Source organism: Culex quinquefasciatus, chromosome 1 (genome assembly GCF_015732765.1).
Source record: "Culex quinquefasciatus strain JHB chromosome 1, VPISU_Cqui_1.0_pri_paternal, whole genome shotgun sequence".
NCBI classification, from domain to species: Eukaryota; Metazoa; Arthropoda; class Insecta; order Diptera; family Culicidae; genus Culex; species Culex quinquefasciatus.
In genome coordinates, this window is record NC_051861.1 from 54,820,409 (window position 1) to 54,833,048 (window position 12,640).

Below are 12,640 nucleotides of genomic sequence, written 5' to 3' on the forward strand. Positions count from 1 at the left end.
AATAAAAAAAAAAAATCTGGATTTTGAACCAAAATGCATCATCATCTCAAAAGTGATGAAAATGCATATCAAACGTTTATGTGAACAGGGGCTGTATATGCATTGGAATTACGATCAGAATTATTTTTATTTCGTTCAATACATCTTTTCTGTTGTCGAGAAAGCTTCAAAACATTTTAACGCTAAGGTTAAAACTTCTTTCATAGTGAAAAGTGACAAAAACGCACGGAGTTGTGTCAAGGATTAAAATCGAATTGTGGGGATTGGTGAAGGTTAAATGTTGAGGTATTGTGAGCTGCACGGTGTAGTTAACTCAAACTTGCGACAAGATAGCACGACAGTGACGAAATGTTCTTTAAATATAACATCTTGTAGCCATAACTATCGATAGGGTTGTCAGAACTTCAATCATTGAACTCGTTGGAAAGGTGTTTTGATTACCCATCCAACGGAAGGTTGCATGATGGATTCGGACGTCATTTTCATCAGAATATCTGAGATCGGACCTCAAAAAAGTGTATAATAACGATAATCTAAAAAAAAATCCCATAGTAATTTCCATGTAAATTTCAACTCGCCGGGGAAACACCAATCCTAAACCAAATGCGCTGGTATTTAGCATGAGAGTCCCTACGAGTATTCTTTACAAGGGGAGCCTCGGTTTGCCGTAATCTGAGAACTTTTTTATAGCACTTAAGTGCTCATAGCTGATAGGGTTATCAGATCTGTCTTACAAAACCACTCTTTTTACAATCTTACGGACTTTACTCAAAATGGTTTATTTAGCATAACTTTTGAAGTAATTAACTAAACTTCATAAAATTAAATTGGGGTTTATGGGACCCTAAAACGAACCAAAGCCAAAATTGGATCAGCCACACAGAAAAAAAAAATCATTGTAATATTACATCTGGGAAGGGGTACATCTTTTATGTCAGAAAAAAGGTGTAATTTTACATCTGGAAATGTGTAATTTTACCACTTTTCTGTTGTAATGTCATTTTTTCAGTCTAAATTGAGGTAAAATTATATCATAAAAGAGGTAATATTCAACCTTCCAAAATTAAAGCTTCCAAATTTACATTATTTTTTTCTGTGCAGTGCCGAGAAAACTGAGTGACAATTTGCCAGTGCACACATCCACATTCGAACACACACACACAGACATTTGTTCAGTTTTTGATACTGAGTTGATATGTGTATGTGAAGGTGAATCTAAGAAGTCCAATCCAGAAGCTCATTTTTCGAGTGATTTTATAGCATTTCCTCAGTAAGGTAAGGAAGGCAAAAAGTATCAAAAGTACACAGAAAAAAAATCATGGTAATATTACATCTGGGAAGGGGTACATCTTTTATGTCAGAAAAAAGGTGTAATTTTACCTCTGGAAATGTGTAATTTTACCACTTTTCTGGTATAATGTCACTTTTTCAGTCTAAATTGAGGTAAAATTACATCATAAAAGAGGTAATATTCAACCTTCCAAAATTAAAGCTTCCAAATTTACATTATTTTTTTCTGTGTAATCGTAGCATCATAATGCCAAATTTTTGTCATGTTTTACGTTTCAAGTTTCTTTTAATATTTCGATGCCTCTGTGCTCTCTTCCACTATGCTTGGTGGTTTTCATATTTAGTTAGCATTAGAGATTTCTGCACAGCAAAAAATCCGATGGTAAAATCGCATGCAAAAGCATGCACATCACCTTTGTGAGCAAAAGCATATAATATTGTATGAGAAAACGTGTGCACAAAAAGCACGTACAAAAGAAAAATAAATAAATTTTGCACACCCCAAAACTAACAACAATCTGTTGAGAGCCATATCCTGATTACCAAGTCCGCGCCTTAACCGTCCTGGCTATCTCACCGTCTTGTAAATGTTGTGTCCAACGCCGATGTACCAGTTGGTTTCCCGTACGTCGTATACTGAATTAACTGTATACGATTTATGGGGAACGTACAGCTACATCGGTGTTGATCCAGCTAAAAGCACAGCGGCGAGATAGCCGAGATGGTTGGGGCGCGGACTTGGTAATCTGGATATTACTCTCAACAGATTGATGTTATTTTTTGGGTTTGCAAAATTTATTTATTTTTCTTTTGTACATGCTTTTTGTGTACACGTTTTCTCATACAATATTACATGCTTTTGCTCACAAAGGTGATGTGCATGCTTTTGCATGCGATTTTACACAGAAATTTTTTACTGTGTGTAACGTATAATGCTACAAAATATGTCATAAGAGTTTCTTAAAATCAGAGACTGATGAAGTATTGCAATGAATTGATGCAGACGCATGTTAGCTTATTTTTTACTGAATGAAACCGAACATTTTCGGTCAGTAGTTTTTATTTGAATGAAGAGCTCCAGTCATTTTTGTCTACAGCCCAAAACATGTGTTCTGTTTTCTTGATCGCTACAACCATCAAAACCTACACTCATCGGAAGCACCTTGAAAGTGTGATGAGACCTTGAACGAGAGCGAAGTAGTATTAAAAGCAAAGTGCATCCTCTACATCTATCCCACAAGTGAAACCATTCTAACCAGCTTAAAGCGTGCGCGCAAAAATAGAGGAGGATCTATTTATAAATTCAGAAATACCCGTAAACTTCAGAAAGCGGAAAATTGAAGGCAAGAATTGAAATGGAAAGTGAAAACATTCCTACAAACACACACACACACCCCCAACACCGGCTGCCGGTCTGGGCTTGGCCGGGCGGTTGGTTGGTTCGTGTGCCGGTGACCGACAACAACAAGTCAACAAGTAGAAAGTGAAAACTATTTCTCAGCGTGTGTTCTAGTGTTAGTTTGTGCCCCGAGGGTGGTGGTGGTTGGTGGTTTGATGTGTGATGCAAAATAATCATAGCACATACCCGGACCGACCGACTTGTGCTGGCTTGGCTCATGTGTATGTTTTGTGTATGCATGAATATCCTTCTCCGAGGTTCGCTCTTTGTGTGGTGTGTGCCAATGCACAGTGCACAGGAAGCAAACATGCCGTCTGAGGACGACCAACATATGTGAGCGAGAGAGCTTTTCCAACCTCACACCCCCCCCCCCCCCTCCCCTCTTTTCCCTCCAACGACGAATGAGTCCCAAAGTGGCAGGCAAGCATACGAGCTTTTTGCCTTCATCGTTTGCTATCGTTGCTGGCTGTATATATAGCAGCACATGCTTGTTGCAATGGTCTCTCTCGATCTATGAGTGCACGCGGTTCACCGACTTCTTTGGTCGCTGCTGGGCTCCAAAGGACGACCTGGGATTTGGTCGAAGGGCTATGAAGCACAAATGCAAAAGAATTCGTAAAATTTTCAAAATGCATCTTTGGTTTTTAGTGAAAATCAATAAATTTGTAAGCACAGTTTTGAATGCTAATTATAGTCGATATTTTGAAGGAAAGTTCATTTCAGCCATGGACAATAGGGTGGTCCAAATACGGACTTTCTCGGGGCTACCCCTTGAAATCAATGATTGACCCATCACTATGCTAAATTCCAAATTTCAGCTCATTCTGACCACGGGAACCCCTCCTTCTAATCGCTTGAAGTTTATATGGGAAAAATCGTCAAAATGTATGGAGAAAAGCAACTGTTTCAGTTTTTGGCTGTGGAGGGCGCAATAGTCGTCAATCTTTATCAATTCTCAGATGTAGAACCTTCATTAAATTGAGAACAACTTTCCCAAAGACACCACATTTTCCGGATATTTCGCTGAAAAGTTATTAGCTTCTGAAAATGACCAATTCTGCGCAGACGGCTCTAAGGGACTACCTAGAAAAAATAATATTTAAATGCAAGTGCGTGCTTGCTTGCCTGCCTGCCTACCTGCCAGTGCGGTTGTTATGTTGCCCCTTCGAGCCGGCCACGCAATATTGGTAATTTTTAAAAGATCATTGCATTGTAATAGTGCCAAGAAGAATGCTGCCAATGTATGATTGCGCGTTTTTCACATCAACATCAAACTTCCGCCATTAGTATCGGTTTGTCATAGAAAATAATCGTTGGACTAGTTATCGATTGAATCATATTTTCCAAAGCATTATTTGCTTAAAGTTTAAAATATTGTACAGTTGAACCGATCTTGCGATGATGTAAACATTGCGTATATTAAAAACTACTATGCTCCAAGTACAACGTGCTCTAGTAGATACTACTTTGCAGCTCATATATACAAAAAAAAAACTATAACATACATATGCTGTTTGCGTTGTGTCTATTCTATGCTCCACGATGTGACGACGGTTCCAGAGTGTGGTGCATGCACACAACAAATTCTGCTCAAATCAAAATAGCAAAAACATACATAGTCCTCGTCTGCCTCTAACAGAGGCACACCAACAGAACAGAATAAGCTCAAGCTCGGCTCAGCTTGGTTCAGCGCTAGAAGCAAGCAAGAACGCGCTGCTAACAAGCATAGAGAGACTATGTGACCTTCACCTTAACCCAGTGACAGTGTCGGACAAACGGTCGATTGCCTTTTCTTTTTTTTCACATATGCATGCAGACGGTATTTTATATATACACATCGACTCTCTCTCTAGTTCACTCACTACACTGGCTGGTACTACACACACGGGTTTGGTTATTTGCATTCCGTCCGTCTGTGCTGAGCTCCTAGATGCCAAGTGTGTGTACTACGACTGTAGATGATGCGACTAAAGACTTAGTGTGGACTTGGTTGCGTGCCATGACTGAAATCTGCATCGCGCATTAGATTTTCCTTTTTTTTCCGTCTGAGTCGTGGTTCTGCAAGTTCAAATATTTTGAGGACGTTGTTTTCCTGTCATGTTCGAATGACAAAACAGCCTGCTTTTCATCACCAAAAATAACAGTGCTTCAAAGTACTTTTCAGCACTCAAATGGAACTTTGCAGCAACTTGTATCGAAAAGTATTACATTAATCTTGACGGCAAATAACTTTCAATTTGGGAAACAAACGTTTGTTACTTGTTGAATAAACTACAATTTTACTATTGTTACTAAAACCGAATATTAATATGTTTAAATTACTTTTTCAAGTCCTTTCAATTCCCAGAAATAGACAAGAAAATTTAAAATTCCCCCTCAAATATTGGATATGGATAAGGGTTGTAATTCAGAACGATTTGTGATAAAATTCAGCACGAGGACGAAATTTTAGGGGTTTCTACGGTTTTCGTGTTTATCGGGTGCTTTATTTTCATTGCGCATATTTTAAGTTTCTACAGAGATTTTAAAAGTAGTGCCAGAAAAGTGAAGAAAAAGTTGCGGCGGTGTTATCAATTCTGTAACATTTTGATATTTGACGAATCATTCACGGAGTTCTTCCCTGGAACACAAACTATGAGCTCATGAGGGTTTTGAAAAATGCAATAATGGTTAAGGGTTGCAGGTCAAATCTCATTTAAACTTCAAAGTCGAAGTGCCAGGTCCTGTCATGACCAATCAAGCTCATATATGGGATTCGAGCTCAGTACACCCAGAGGATCATGCTCTGAAATTTACCTATTTTTTTTGCATCCTTAATAATAATATTTTTGTTTGCGATTTTTATATTGTAAAATCTTATTAAAAATCTGTTTGCAATGCATTCCCATGATTTTTGTTTGTTTATTTTTTCAACAATAAAAAACTTTGGAGCTTTAAAAAATAAATGTAAAAATTCTGTGAAGTTTTTGTTGTTGTGCGTAAATTCCTTAAAAAAACACGTTAGTAAAATGGAAAATGCTATGATTATGTTCAACAACGGATTGCTGATTCCGTAACAAATATAAGTAAACATTGTAGAAATTTCGATGACTTTTCCCTTTTTACATTGAGCCATTTAGCGTAACATTTACATAAGTTTTATAAATGCTTATAATGCCGAAAGGAATTTAGATTAAATTTATCACACAGCGCTGTAAAATGTGGGGGTCATTTACAAATACCGTAATCAAAAAATTTCTAACACGATAATACACTCCAGAAGGGCAGGAAAGTAAGATTTTTTACAGAATTAAAAAAAAAACAATAGGTCTATTCCCGTACCGCAGAATTTTGCAATTCTGCACAGAATCCAGAATCAAAGGGGGCGGCAGTGGCTATGTATTATGTTTGCAGGGACTCTTATCACAATTATTAAAGAAAGCACACAATAATTTATTTGAAAAAAAATCGATACTCTATGCCTTTAATTTTTTTTATTCCAATTGAAATAAATACCAATTTTAATTAAATAAACTGAATTCAATTTGAATTCATTTAAATTAAAAAAAAGATGCCTTCCATTTTTGCATTCCAGTTTTCGAAAAATTCCAGTAGTGTAGTGGTAAGCGTGATTGCCTCTCACTTCAGTGATTCTCCCGATTCGATTATACGAAGTTCTATTAGAACCTTTGTACAATCGTCACCTCGGATAGTCGAGTCTCGATTGCACATGTTCTATACTGCACATGTTCGCATAAATGTCCCATATGCAAAAACAGCACACTGAGAAAAACGCATTCGAAGTTTGTCACACACACGAGTTAAGTATTCGCAAATAAACTGGATTTTCGCAAATAAACTCTGATTTCTAGAACAAAGTACTGGATTTTGTGGGCTTTTCTGAAAGAACACACGATTTTAAACCAAACTGCATTAATAACTCAAAAACGATGAAAATGCATATTGGACATTTATGCGATCAGGGGCAGTGTAGAGCAATGTAATTACTACAGCGAATAAAGGTTGGGAAGGTTAAAGCTGTCAGAAATAAATGAATTAACAACAACAACAACTACCATCAGTGGGGTGACTATGGGTGAAAAAACGATACATCTCTCGTAATTTATGAATGAGCAATAACAAAAACAATTTAAATAAAATTAAAAATCTTACAACGTAGAATTGTTCTTAGATAGTTTACTGACATTTTTCCAAAATATAGTGGAATTCGATGAACTCTCCCTTAAATGGTAATTGTTCGAAAATTGTCCCAATCTCACCCTTTAGAGGGGGTGGCATTAGATCAAAAAGAAATTTGAGTAGAGATTTTCAAACATTTGGGTATTTTTCGAGCAATTTCAGCAAAAATGTAAAAAAAGATGATTTTTCGAGAGATATTTTTTGGCCAAAAACCTACCTCAATTTTAGACAGGTGTCAAAATGACGGGATTTGTTCTAGGAACAAGATTTTTTCAGCTAAGTCATCTTAAGATGTCCCCTACACAACCATTTTAACAGAATTCAGTGTAATTGAGAAGAACCTGAGAAATGTTAAAAGCCGTGAAAAATCACCCAACCCAAACAATGGCCCAATCCTACCCCCCAGACCAAATGTCACCTCCACTGACGGTAGCACGAAACTTTAAGAAAATCCTGCCTAGTAAATTCAATTCCAGTAACAAGCTTAAAAAACTAAAAATAAAATGGGGTAGGTATTGATAACATCTTATTAAATTTGGCATTTGTCACTGAATAAACGAAAAAATACTATGAAGAATTCGATATAAGTTCTTACATGAAAACGACAATATCTGTCTTAGTTTGTTGCTCACTAACAACACTTACACATAATTCGTTGAGAGATAACCATACATCTAGCATACTTTTTGAGTATTTCTTTTTGCTCATGGTTGCATAAAGGTCATATATGCATTTTCATCACTTTTGATTTAATTAATCAATTCTATACAATGTTACTTTCACTCAAATGAAAAAATGCAGTACTCAACTGGAAGAAATCTAGGGTTTTCGCGAAAAAAAATACACGTAACCGCATGAAAAAAAATGCCTTGGGTGCACAGCAAACTAGGAAGTTGTATTCTTTTCATGAAATTGGTAAACTTACGGACCTGCAACAATCAAATCTTAAAAATAGTCAAACTTTGATGTAAAAATACTCAATACTCAAAATACTAAAATGCGTAATCGTCAAATTTCCGTTATACAGTATGTAAAAAAAGTATTTACACCCCTTGGGCACTATGCACATTTTGTGATGAAACATGTAAAAAATTTAAAGTTTGACAGGAACCTAGTACTACGTTTTGTTCAGAAACTCATGCCAAACATTTTGCTACAAAAAGCTCATGAAAAGATGATTTCTATAAAAAGTTATATAACATATACTATTACGAAAATAAAAAAGGTGCAAAAAAAGTTTGTACACCTTTCGAAAAATTAACATAAATAATGTTATTTGTTGACAAATCACCATGAATCCAGTCTCCCAACTCCAAATAGGCATCCTTGACTGATTAAAAAAAGAATTTGGATTGAATATAAAGTTTACTAACTACTTAGTATAAAAGTTTATATAACTCTGGAAATTCTATATAAAACTTATCTAAACTTAATTTTGCAAACTTTTAATTCAACTAAATGTCAATATATTACCATATAATTGCTAAATAAACATTTTGGAGTGGGTATAACACCGTTTTGGGGGTATTTGTATCGATAGAATAGATTTTTCGTTGAAATTTCGTACCAACCCGGAATTACGTCGTAGGAAAATCCGCCGGCATCCGAACCGGTCCACGATTCACAAGTCAACCTATGTGGAATCGGAAAGGGCATAAAATTTCCGATCTTTTGATACCCAAACATCTAGGTTTTCTTTAAAACCTACGTTTTTAAATACCTAAGCAAAAACGTTGTTATGGTTTCGTTTGAGCAACCTGCCAAAAATGTATGGAATTTTGTAATTTTTGTTCTCGTGGATCAAACTTACTTTTTGCCCAGGTATAGTTAGTAAACTTTATATTCAATCCAAATTCTTTTTTTAATCAGTCAAGGATGCCTATTTGGAGTTGGGAGACTGGATTTATGGTGATTTGTCAACAAATAACATTATTTATGTTAATTTTACGAAAGGTGTACATACTTTTTTTGCACCTTTTTTATTTTCGTAATAGTATTCGTTATATAACTTTTTATAGAAATCATCTTTTCATGAGCTTTTTGTAGCAAAATGTTTGGCATGAGTTTCTGAACAAAACGTAGTACTAGGTTCCTGTCAAACTTTAAATTTTTTACATGTTTCATCACAAAATGTGCATAGTGCCCAAGGGGTGTAAATACTTTTTTTACATACTGTACAATTTTGAAATATCAGCAAACTACGTATACAAGATTTATAATTTCAAATAGAAATTGCGAACCGAATTTGATTCAACATTCCACAAAGTCATTTAGTTTGTAGTTAGACTTTTTGGCAACTTCTTTGGCAAAGTTTCTACATTTTGAAGCACAAACGGTTTTAATCTTATCAGTTTTGGCAATGTACTATAGTGTACGTACCGCCTTTTGATGCCTCACTTAATCACCATCGTTTTTAGGGGCCCTGATAACAGGGCCCGAAATTTTTGTTTAAAGTGCACTTTGGCAAAAGAAAACATATACAGAACAACGACAACAGACACAACTTTAATCCAGAGTTGTTGTGTTGCGCTTTGTTGGTAATAGGTAATCAAATTGGTTCGGAAATGAGGCACCTAAATTATCAGACACAAGCTCTGACGAGAGTACAATAACTTTCATGCATTTGTTCTGAATGTGTGTCGGGTGCCATTGAAGAACAGTTGTATGTACATAGTTGCCGAACATTTTTTGCCCGGGTTCACACACACAATACACCATACATTGCCGAAAATGATAAGGAACCATGATAAAGAGCGCAGTATCGCAGTTTCGGGGCTGAGCAAAATAGGGACAAGCAAACTATACCAGAAGAAAAAAAATACAGCTTGAACAGATAACGACCACATGCTAGTCAGGCGCGCTCTTACCTGTGAAGTACGGAATTATCGTACTCCAAAGATTGGCGTTTATCGGGGCAAGTTTTTCGCGTAATATCCAACGGGTTGATGGTCGTTATACAACGGCAACGTTTGGCACTTGCATGGCACACTTTGTAGAAAATTCGGCTTTGTAATGTTTTCAAAACTTTTCAACAATGTTTTAAGAGCCCATCCACGATGGCACGAACCGATTTGAATTCATGTTGGCGAATCATTTTGAGCACGTTTGTATTTTTTCTTTTTTTTTATTTGTGGAAATTTGCCTGCTTGATTTTTTGTTTTAACTATTTTCTTCTTCTTATCACACACGAAAACTAACCAATAGTATCACTTATTATAGTTTGAAGAAAATCAATTGCTCTGAAAATTAACACAGTCACTTGAAAATGCAGAAAATGAGGTATTACGGAGTGCCATTTTTCCTTCTTGCATCAACTCTTCGGCCTGCTGATGCCGACACACAGTAGAGCACAAACTAAATATTGTAACCAGTGTGGTACGAAAATGCGAAAAATAGAGCATGTACTGCAGTAATAAAAAAGGATAGAAAACGTTCACACAGTCAAGACGAAAAAATCGTTTTTACTTTTTCACATTTTGCGAATGGTGTAGTTGCCTTTTTAATGTATATAGTTTTTTTCGCGTTTACCACCGTCGTCTCCTCTCGGGGAAATATCACATATATAAACAGCTCTGATGATTCTCTTTGCCGAAATTTTTCGGTGAGAGAGCGCGCGCCCAGCTAATTACTTTAATTTTTTTCCTCGTCGTTATCAATATTTGCGCGTTCGCGCTTAGACTAGCGCGATCCTAGTCGCCATTGACTCTAGTACGATTCCCGCAGCACACACTTTGAAGAATTTGAATTTGGCATGGCCACGTCGATTGCACTGATACTTGTAGTTGGTTAGATTAGTCGCACATCGAATGAAATGTGATTTTTAACCGAAAATTCCTTGCTTTTTTCTTGTTTTGAGCCCCAATCTTGATAATCCGTAAATTTTGTAAGATGCGTTTTTTTGGGGAAGTTTTCCGAGAACTTGGCGAATTTTTCTAAGGAAACTGTTGCCGAAGAACTAAAAACTTAACGAACTAAGACCGCGGATGTAATTGCGTGTATGTTCAGTTTGGCGGTTAGAAATCTTTTGCTGATTTGCTACACCAATTTTTTCTCTATTGGAAAAACGAAAATTGTATATAATAATGTGTTGTTTTTCCTTATGTATATACATTATTACTAATATCGCTGTGTGTGCTCTATATACAGGCAGGCAAGGCTCAGTTTTCCCCCGAAGTACCGGAGAGTAGCAGCATCCGCGCGAGCGAGGAGCGAGGGAAACCCACCACCAACATCAGCGCGCGCGGAGCTACATAAAAAATCTACTTCTTTTCCTTTCCGCTTTTCCCAATGTTTTTCCCAAACCATCAACATCCGACCTTACACCAGGCACTAATACAAATCCACCCAGTTTTTCTACAACGACGAAAAATAAAAATAAAAATACGAACATAGCGGGAGAAAAAAAAGAGTCACACAGATACACAGCATTCGGCTTCTGGTGCTCTGCTGTGCGAATAAATGGAGTGGATTCCAAATAGCAAACACGACGACGACGACGACGTCGACGACGATGATGACAATGGTGTGAGACGCGGGCGTCGCGGCCTCGGCTCGGGTTAGGAGGGTGGTGGGTGATGCCTCTCTATATGTATCAAAAATTATATTTTTTCGGATCTTTCATCACTAAACAGCCCCCCACGAATACATCTTAGATGTCGCGGAGCAGTTCAGCAGTCGCGGTCGCGATGGTCCTTGCAGCGAGCACAAAGTTGGCGGTGAGGAGAAGCAACAAGGATCATCCAAAGGGTGCAACCTCCCCCTACCCCTCTCCTCTAACCGTTAGCTATTGTTTTGATGCACGCACGCAGTCTTTACCCGAATAGCATCGGATTAGAGTAGGCTAACCCCAGCTCAGTGATCTCTAGCCTCTTTTTATTCCAGTCTTGTCCCCTGTTGTGGAATCGTTTTACAACTGTAAGGACATCATGCGCCTAGTTAGATGCGACTCTCCTTCTTCTTCTTTTTATTTGCTCATCGCTGCTTTTCCCTCTCTTTACCTCATCAACAACACCACCATCAGCGGTCCAAAGGGGTTGTCCGTAAACAGCGCGGTAAATTTACAACAGCATCGTTCCTTTTTGTTCCTTTAGCCTATTGTTACACCTTGCAACAAATAGGCAACATTGTGTGAGTCATGAGGAAACATGTGATTTGGGGGCCCTAGAATCACCTCATTTTGTTTTCAAGTAGCCGAGTAGCACTTTACAGACGTTTGTATGGATGACTGGGTGCTTCGAAATATTGAAATTTAGGTTTGTTCTAAAGGACCCATAACAATTATTCAAATGAATATTGAATCAAATTCAATCAATTATATTATTTTTAATTTATTTCCCTATAGTCAAACAATTACATTATTCTGCACCCAAAAAAGACTGCAACAAAGTAAACTAGGGGAAATGTAACCATTTTCGTTAAACTAAGCTTTCCGGTCAATTTTCATCATTTTTGTAATTTTCCACTATCAAAACACTTGTTTGCTTAAGAGGCAGGTTTTGTAGATTTTGATCGGCCTGGAGGTCATATTACGATGCCTCTGTGCTCTCTTATGCTAACAAGATAAGAAAACCAGCAATTTTAGTACAAGAGAGCACAGAGGCATCGATCAATTGAAATAATTTATTATCACCACAATCCAGTGCCCAAAACCCCAAATAGGCGTTCTTGATTGATTAAAAAATAATTTGGATATATTCAATTTACTTATTACAAAAAAAAAATAATAATATAACTCTGGAAATTCTGTATAATTCGAATGAAAAATCAATTATA

General features: G+C 36.9%; 1 protein-coding gene across 3 annotated transcripts in view; it reads right to left on the minus strand.

Moving 5' to 3' along the window:
* LOC6034716 (broad-complex core protein) overlaps nt 1-10,899 on the minus strand; it is a 34,106-nt gene extending 23,207 nt beyond the window's left edge. For all 3 annotated transcript variants that reach the window (XM_038250028.1, XM_038250038.1, XM_038250018.1), the window contains exon 1: nt 9,736-10,899. The gene's annotated coding sequence lies outside the window, so the exon portion shown is untranslated. The remainder of the gene's footprint in view (nt 1-9,735) is intronic.
* Between the last annotated feature and the right edge of the window lie 1,741 nt (nt 10,900-12,640).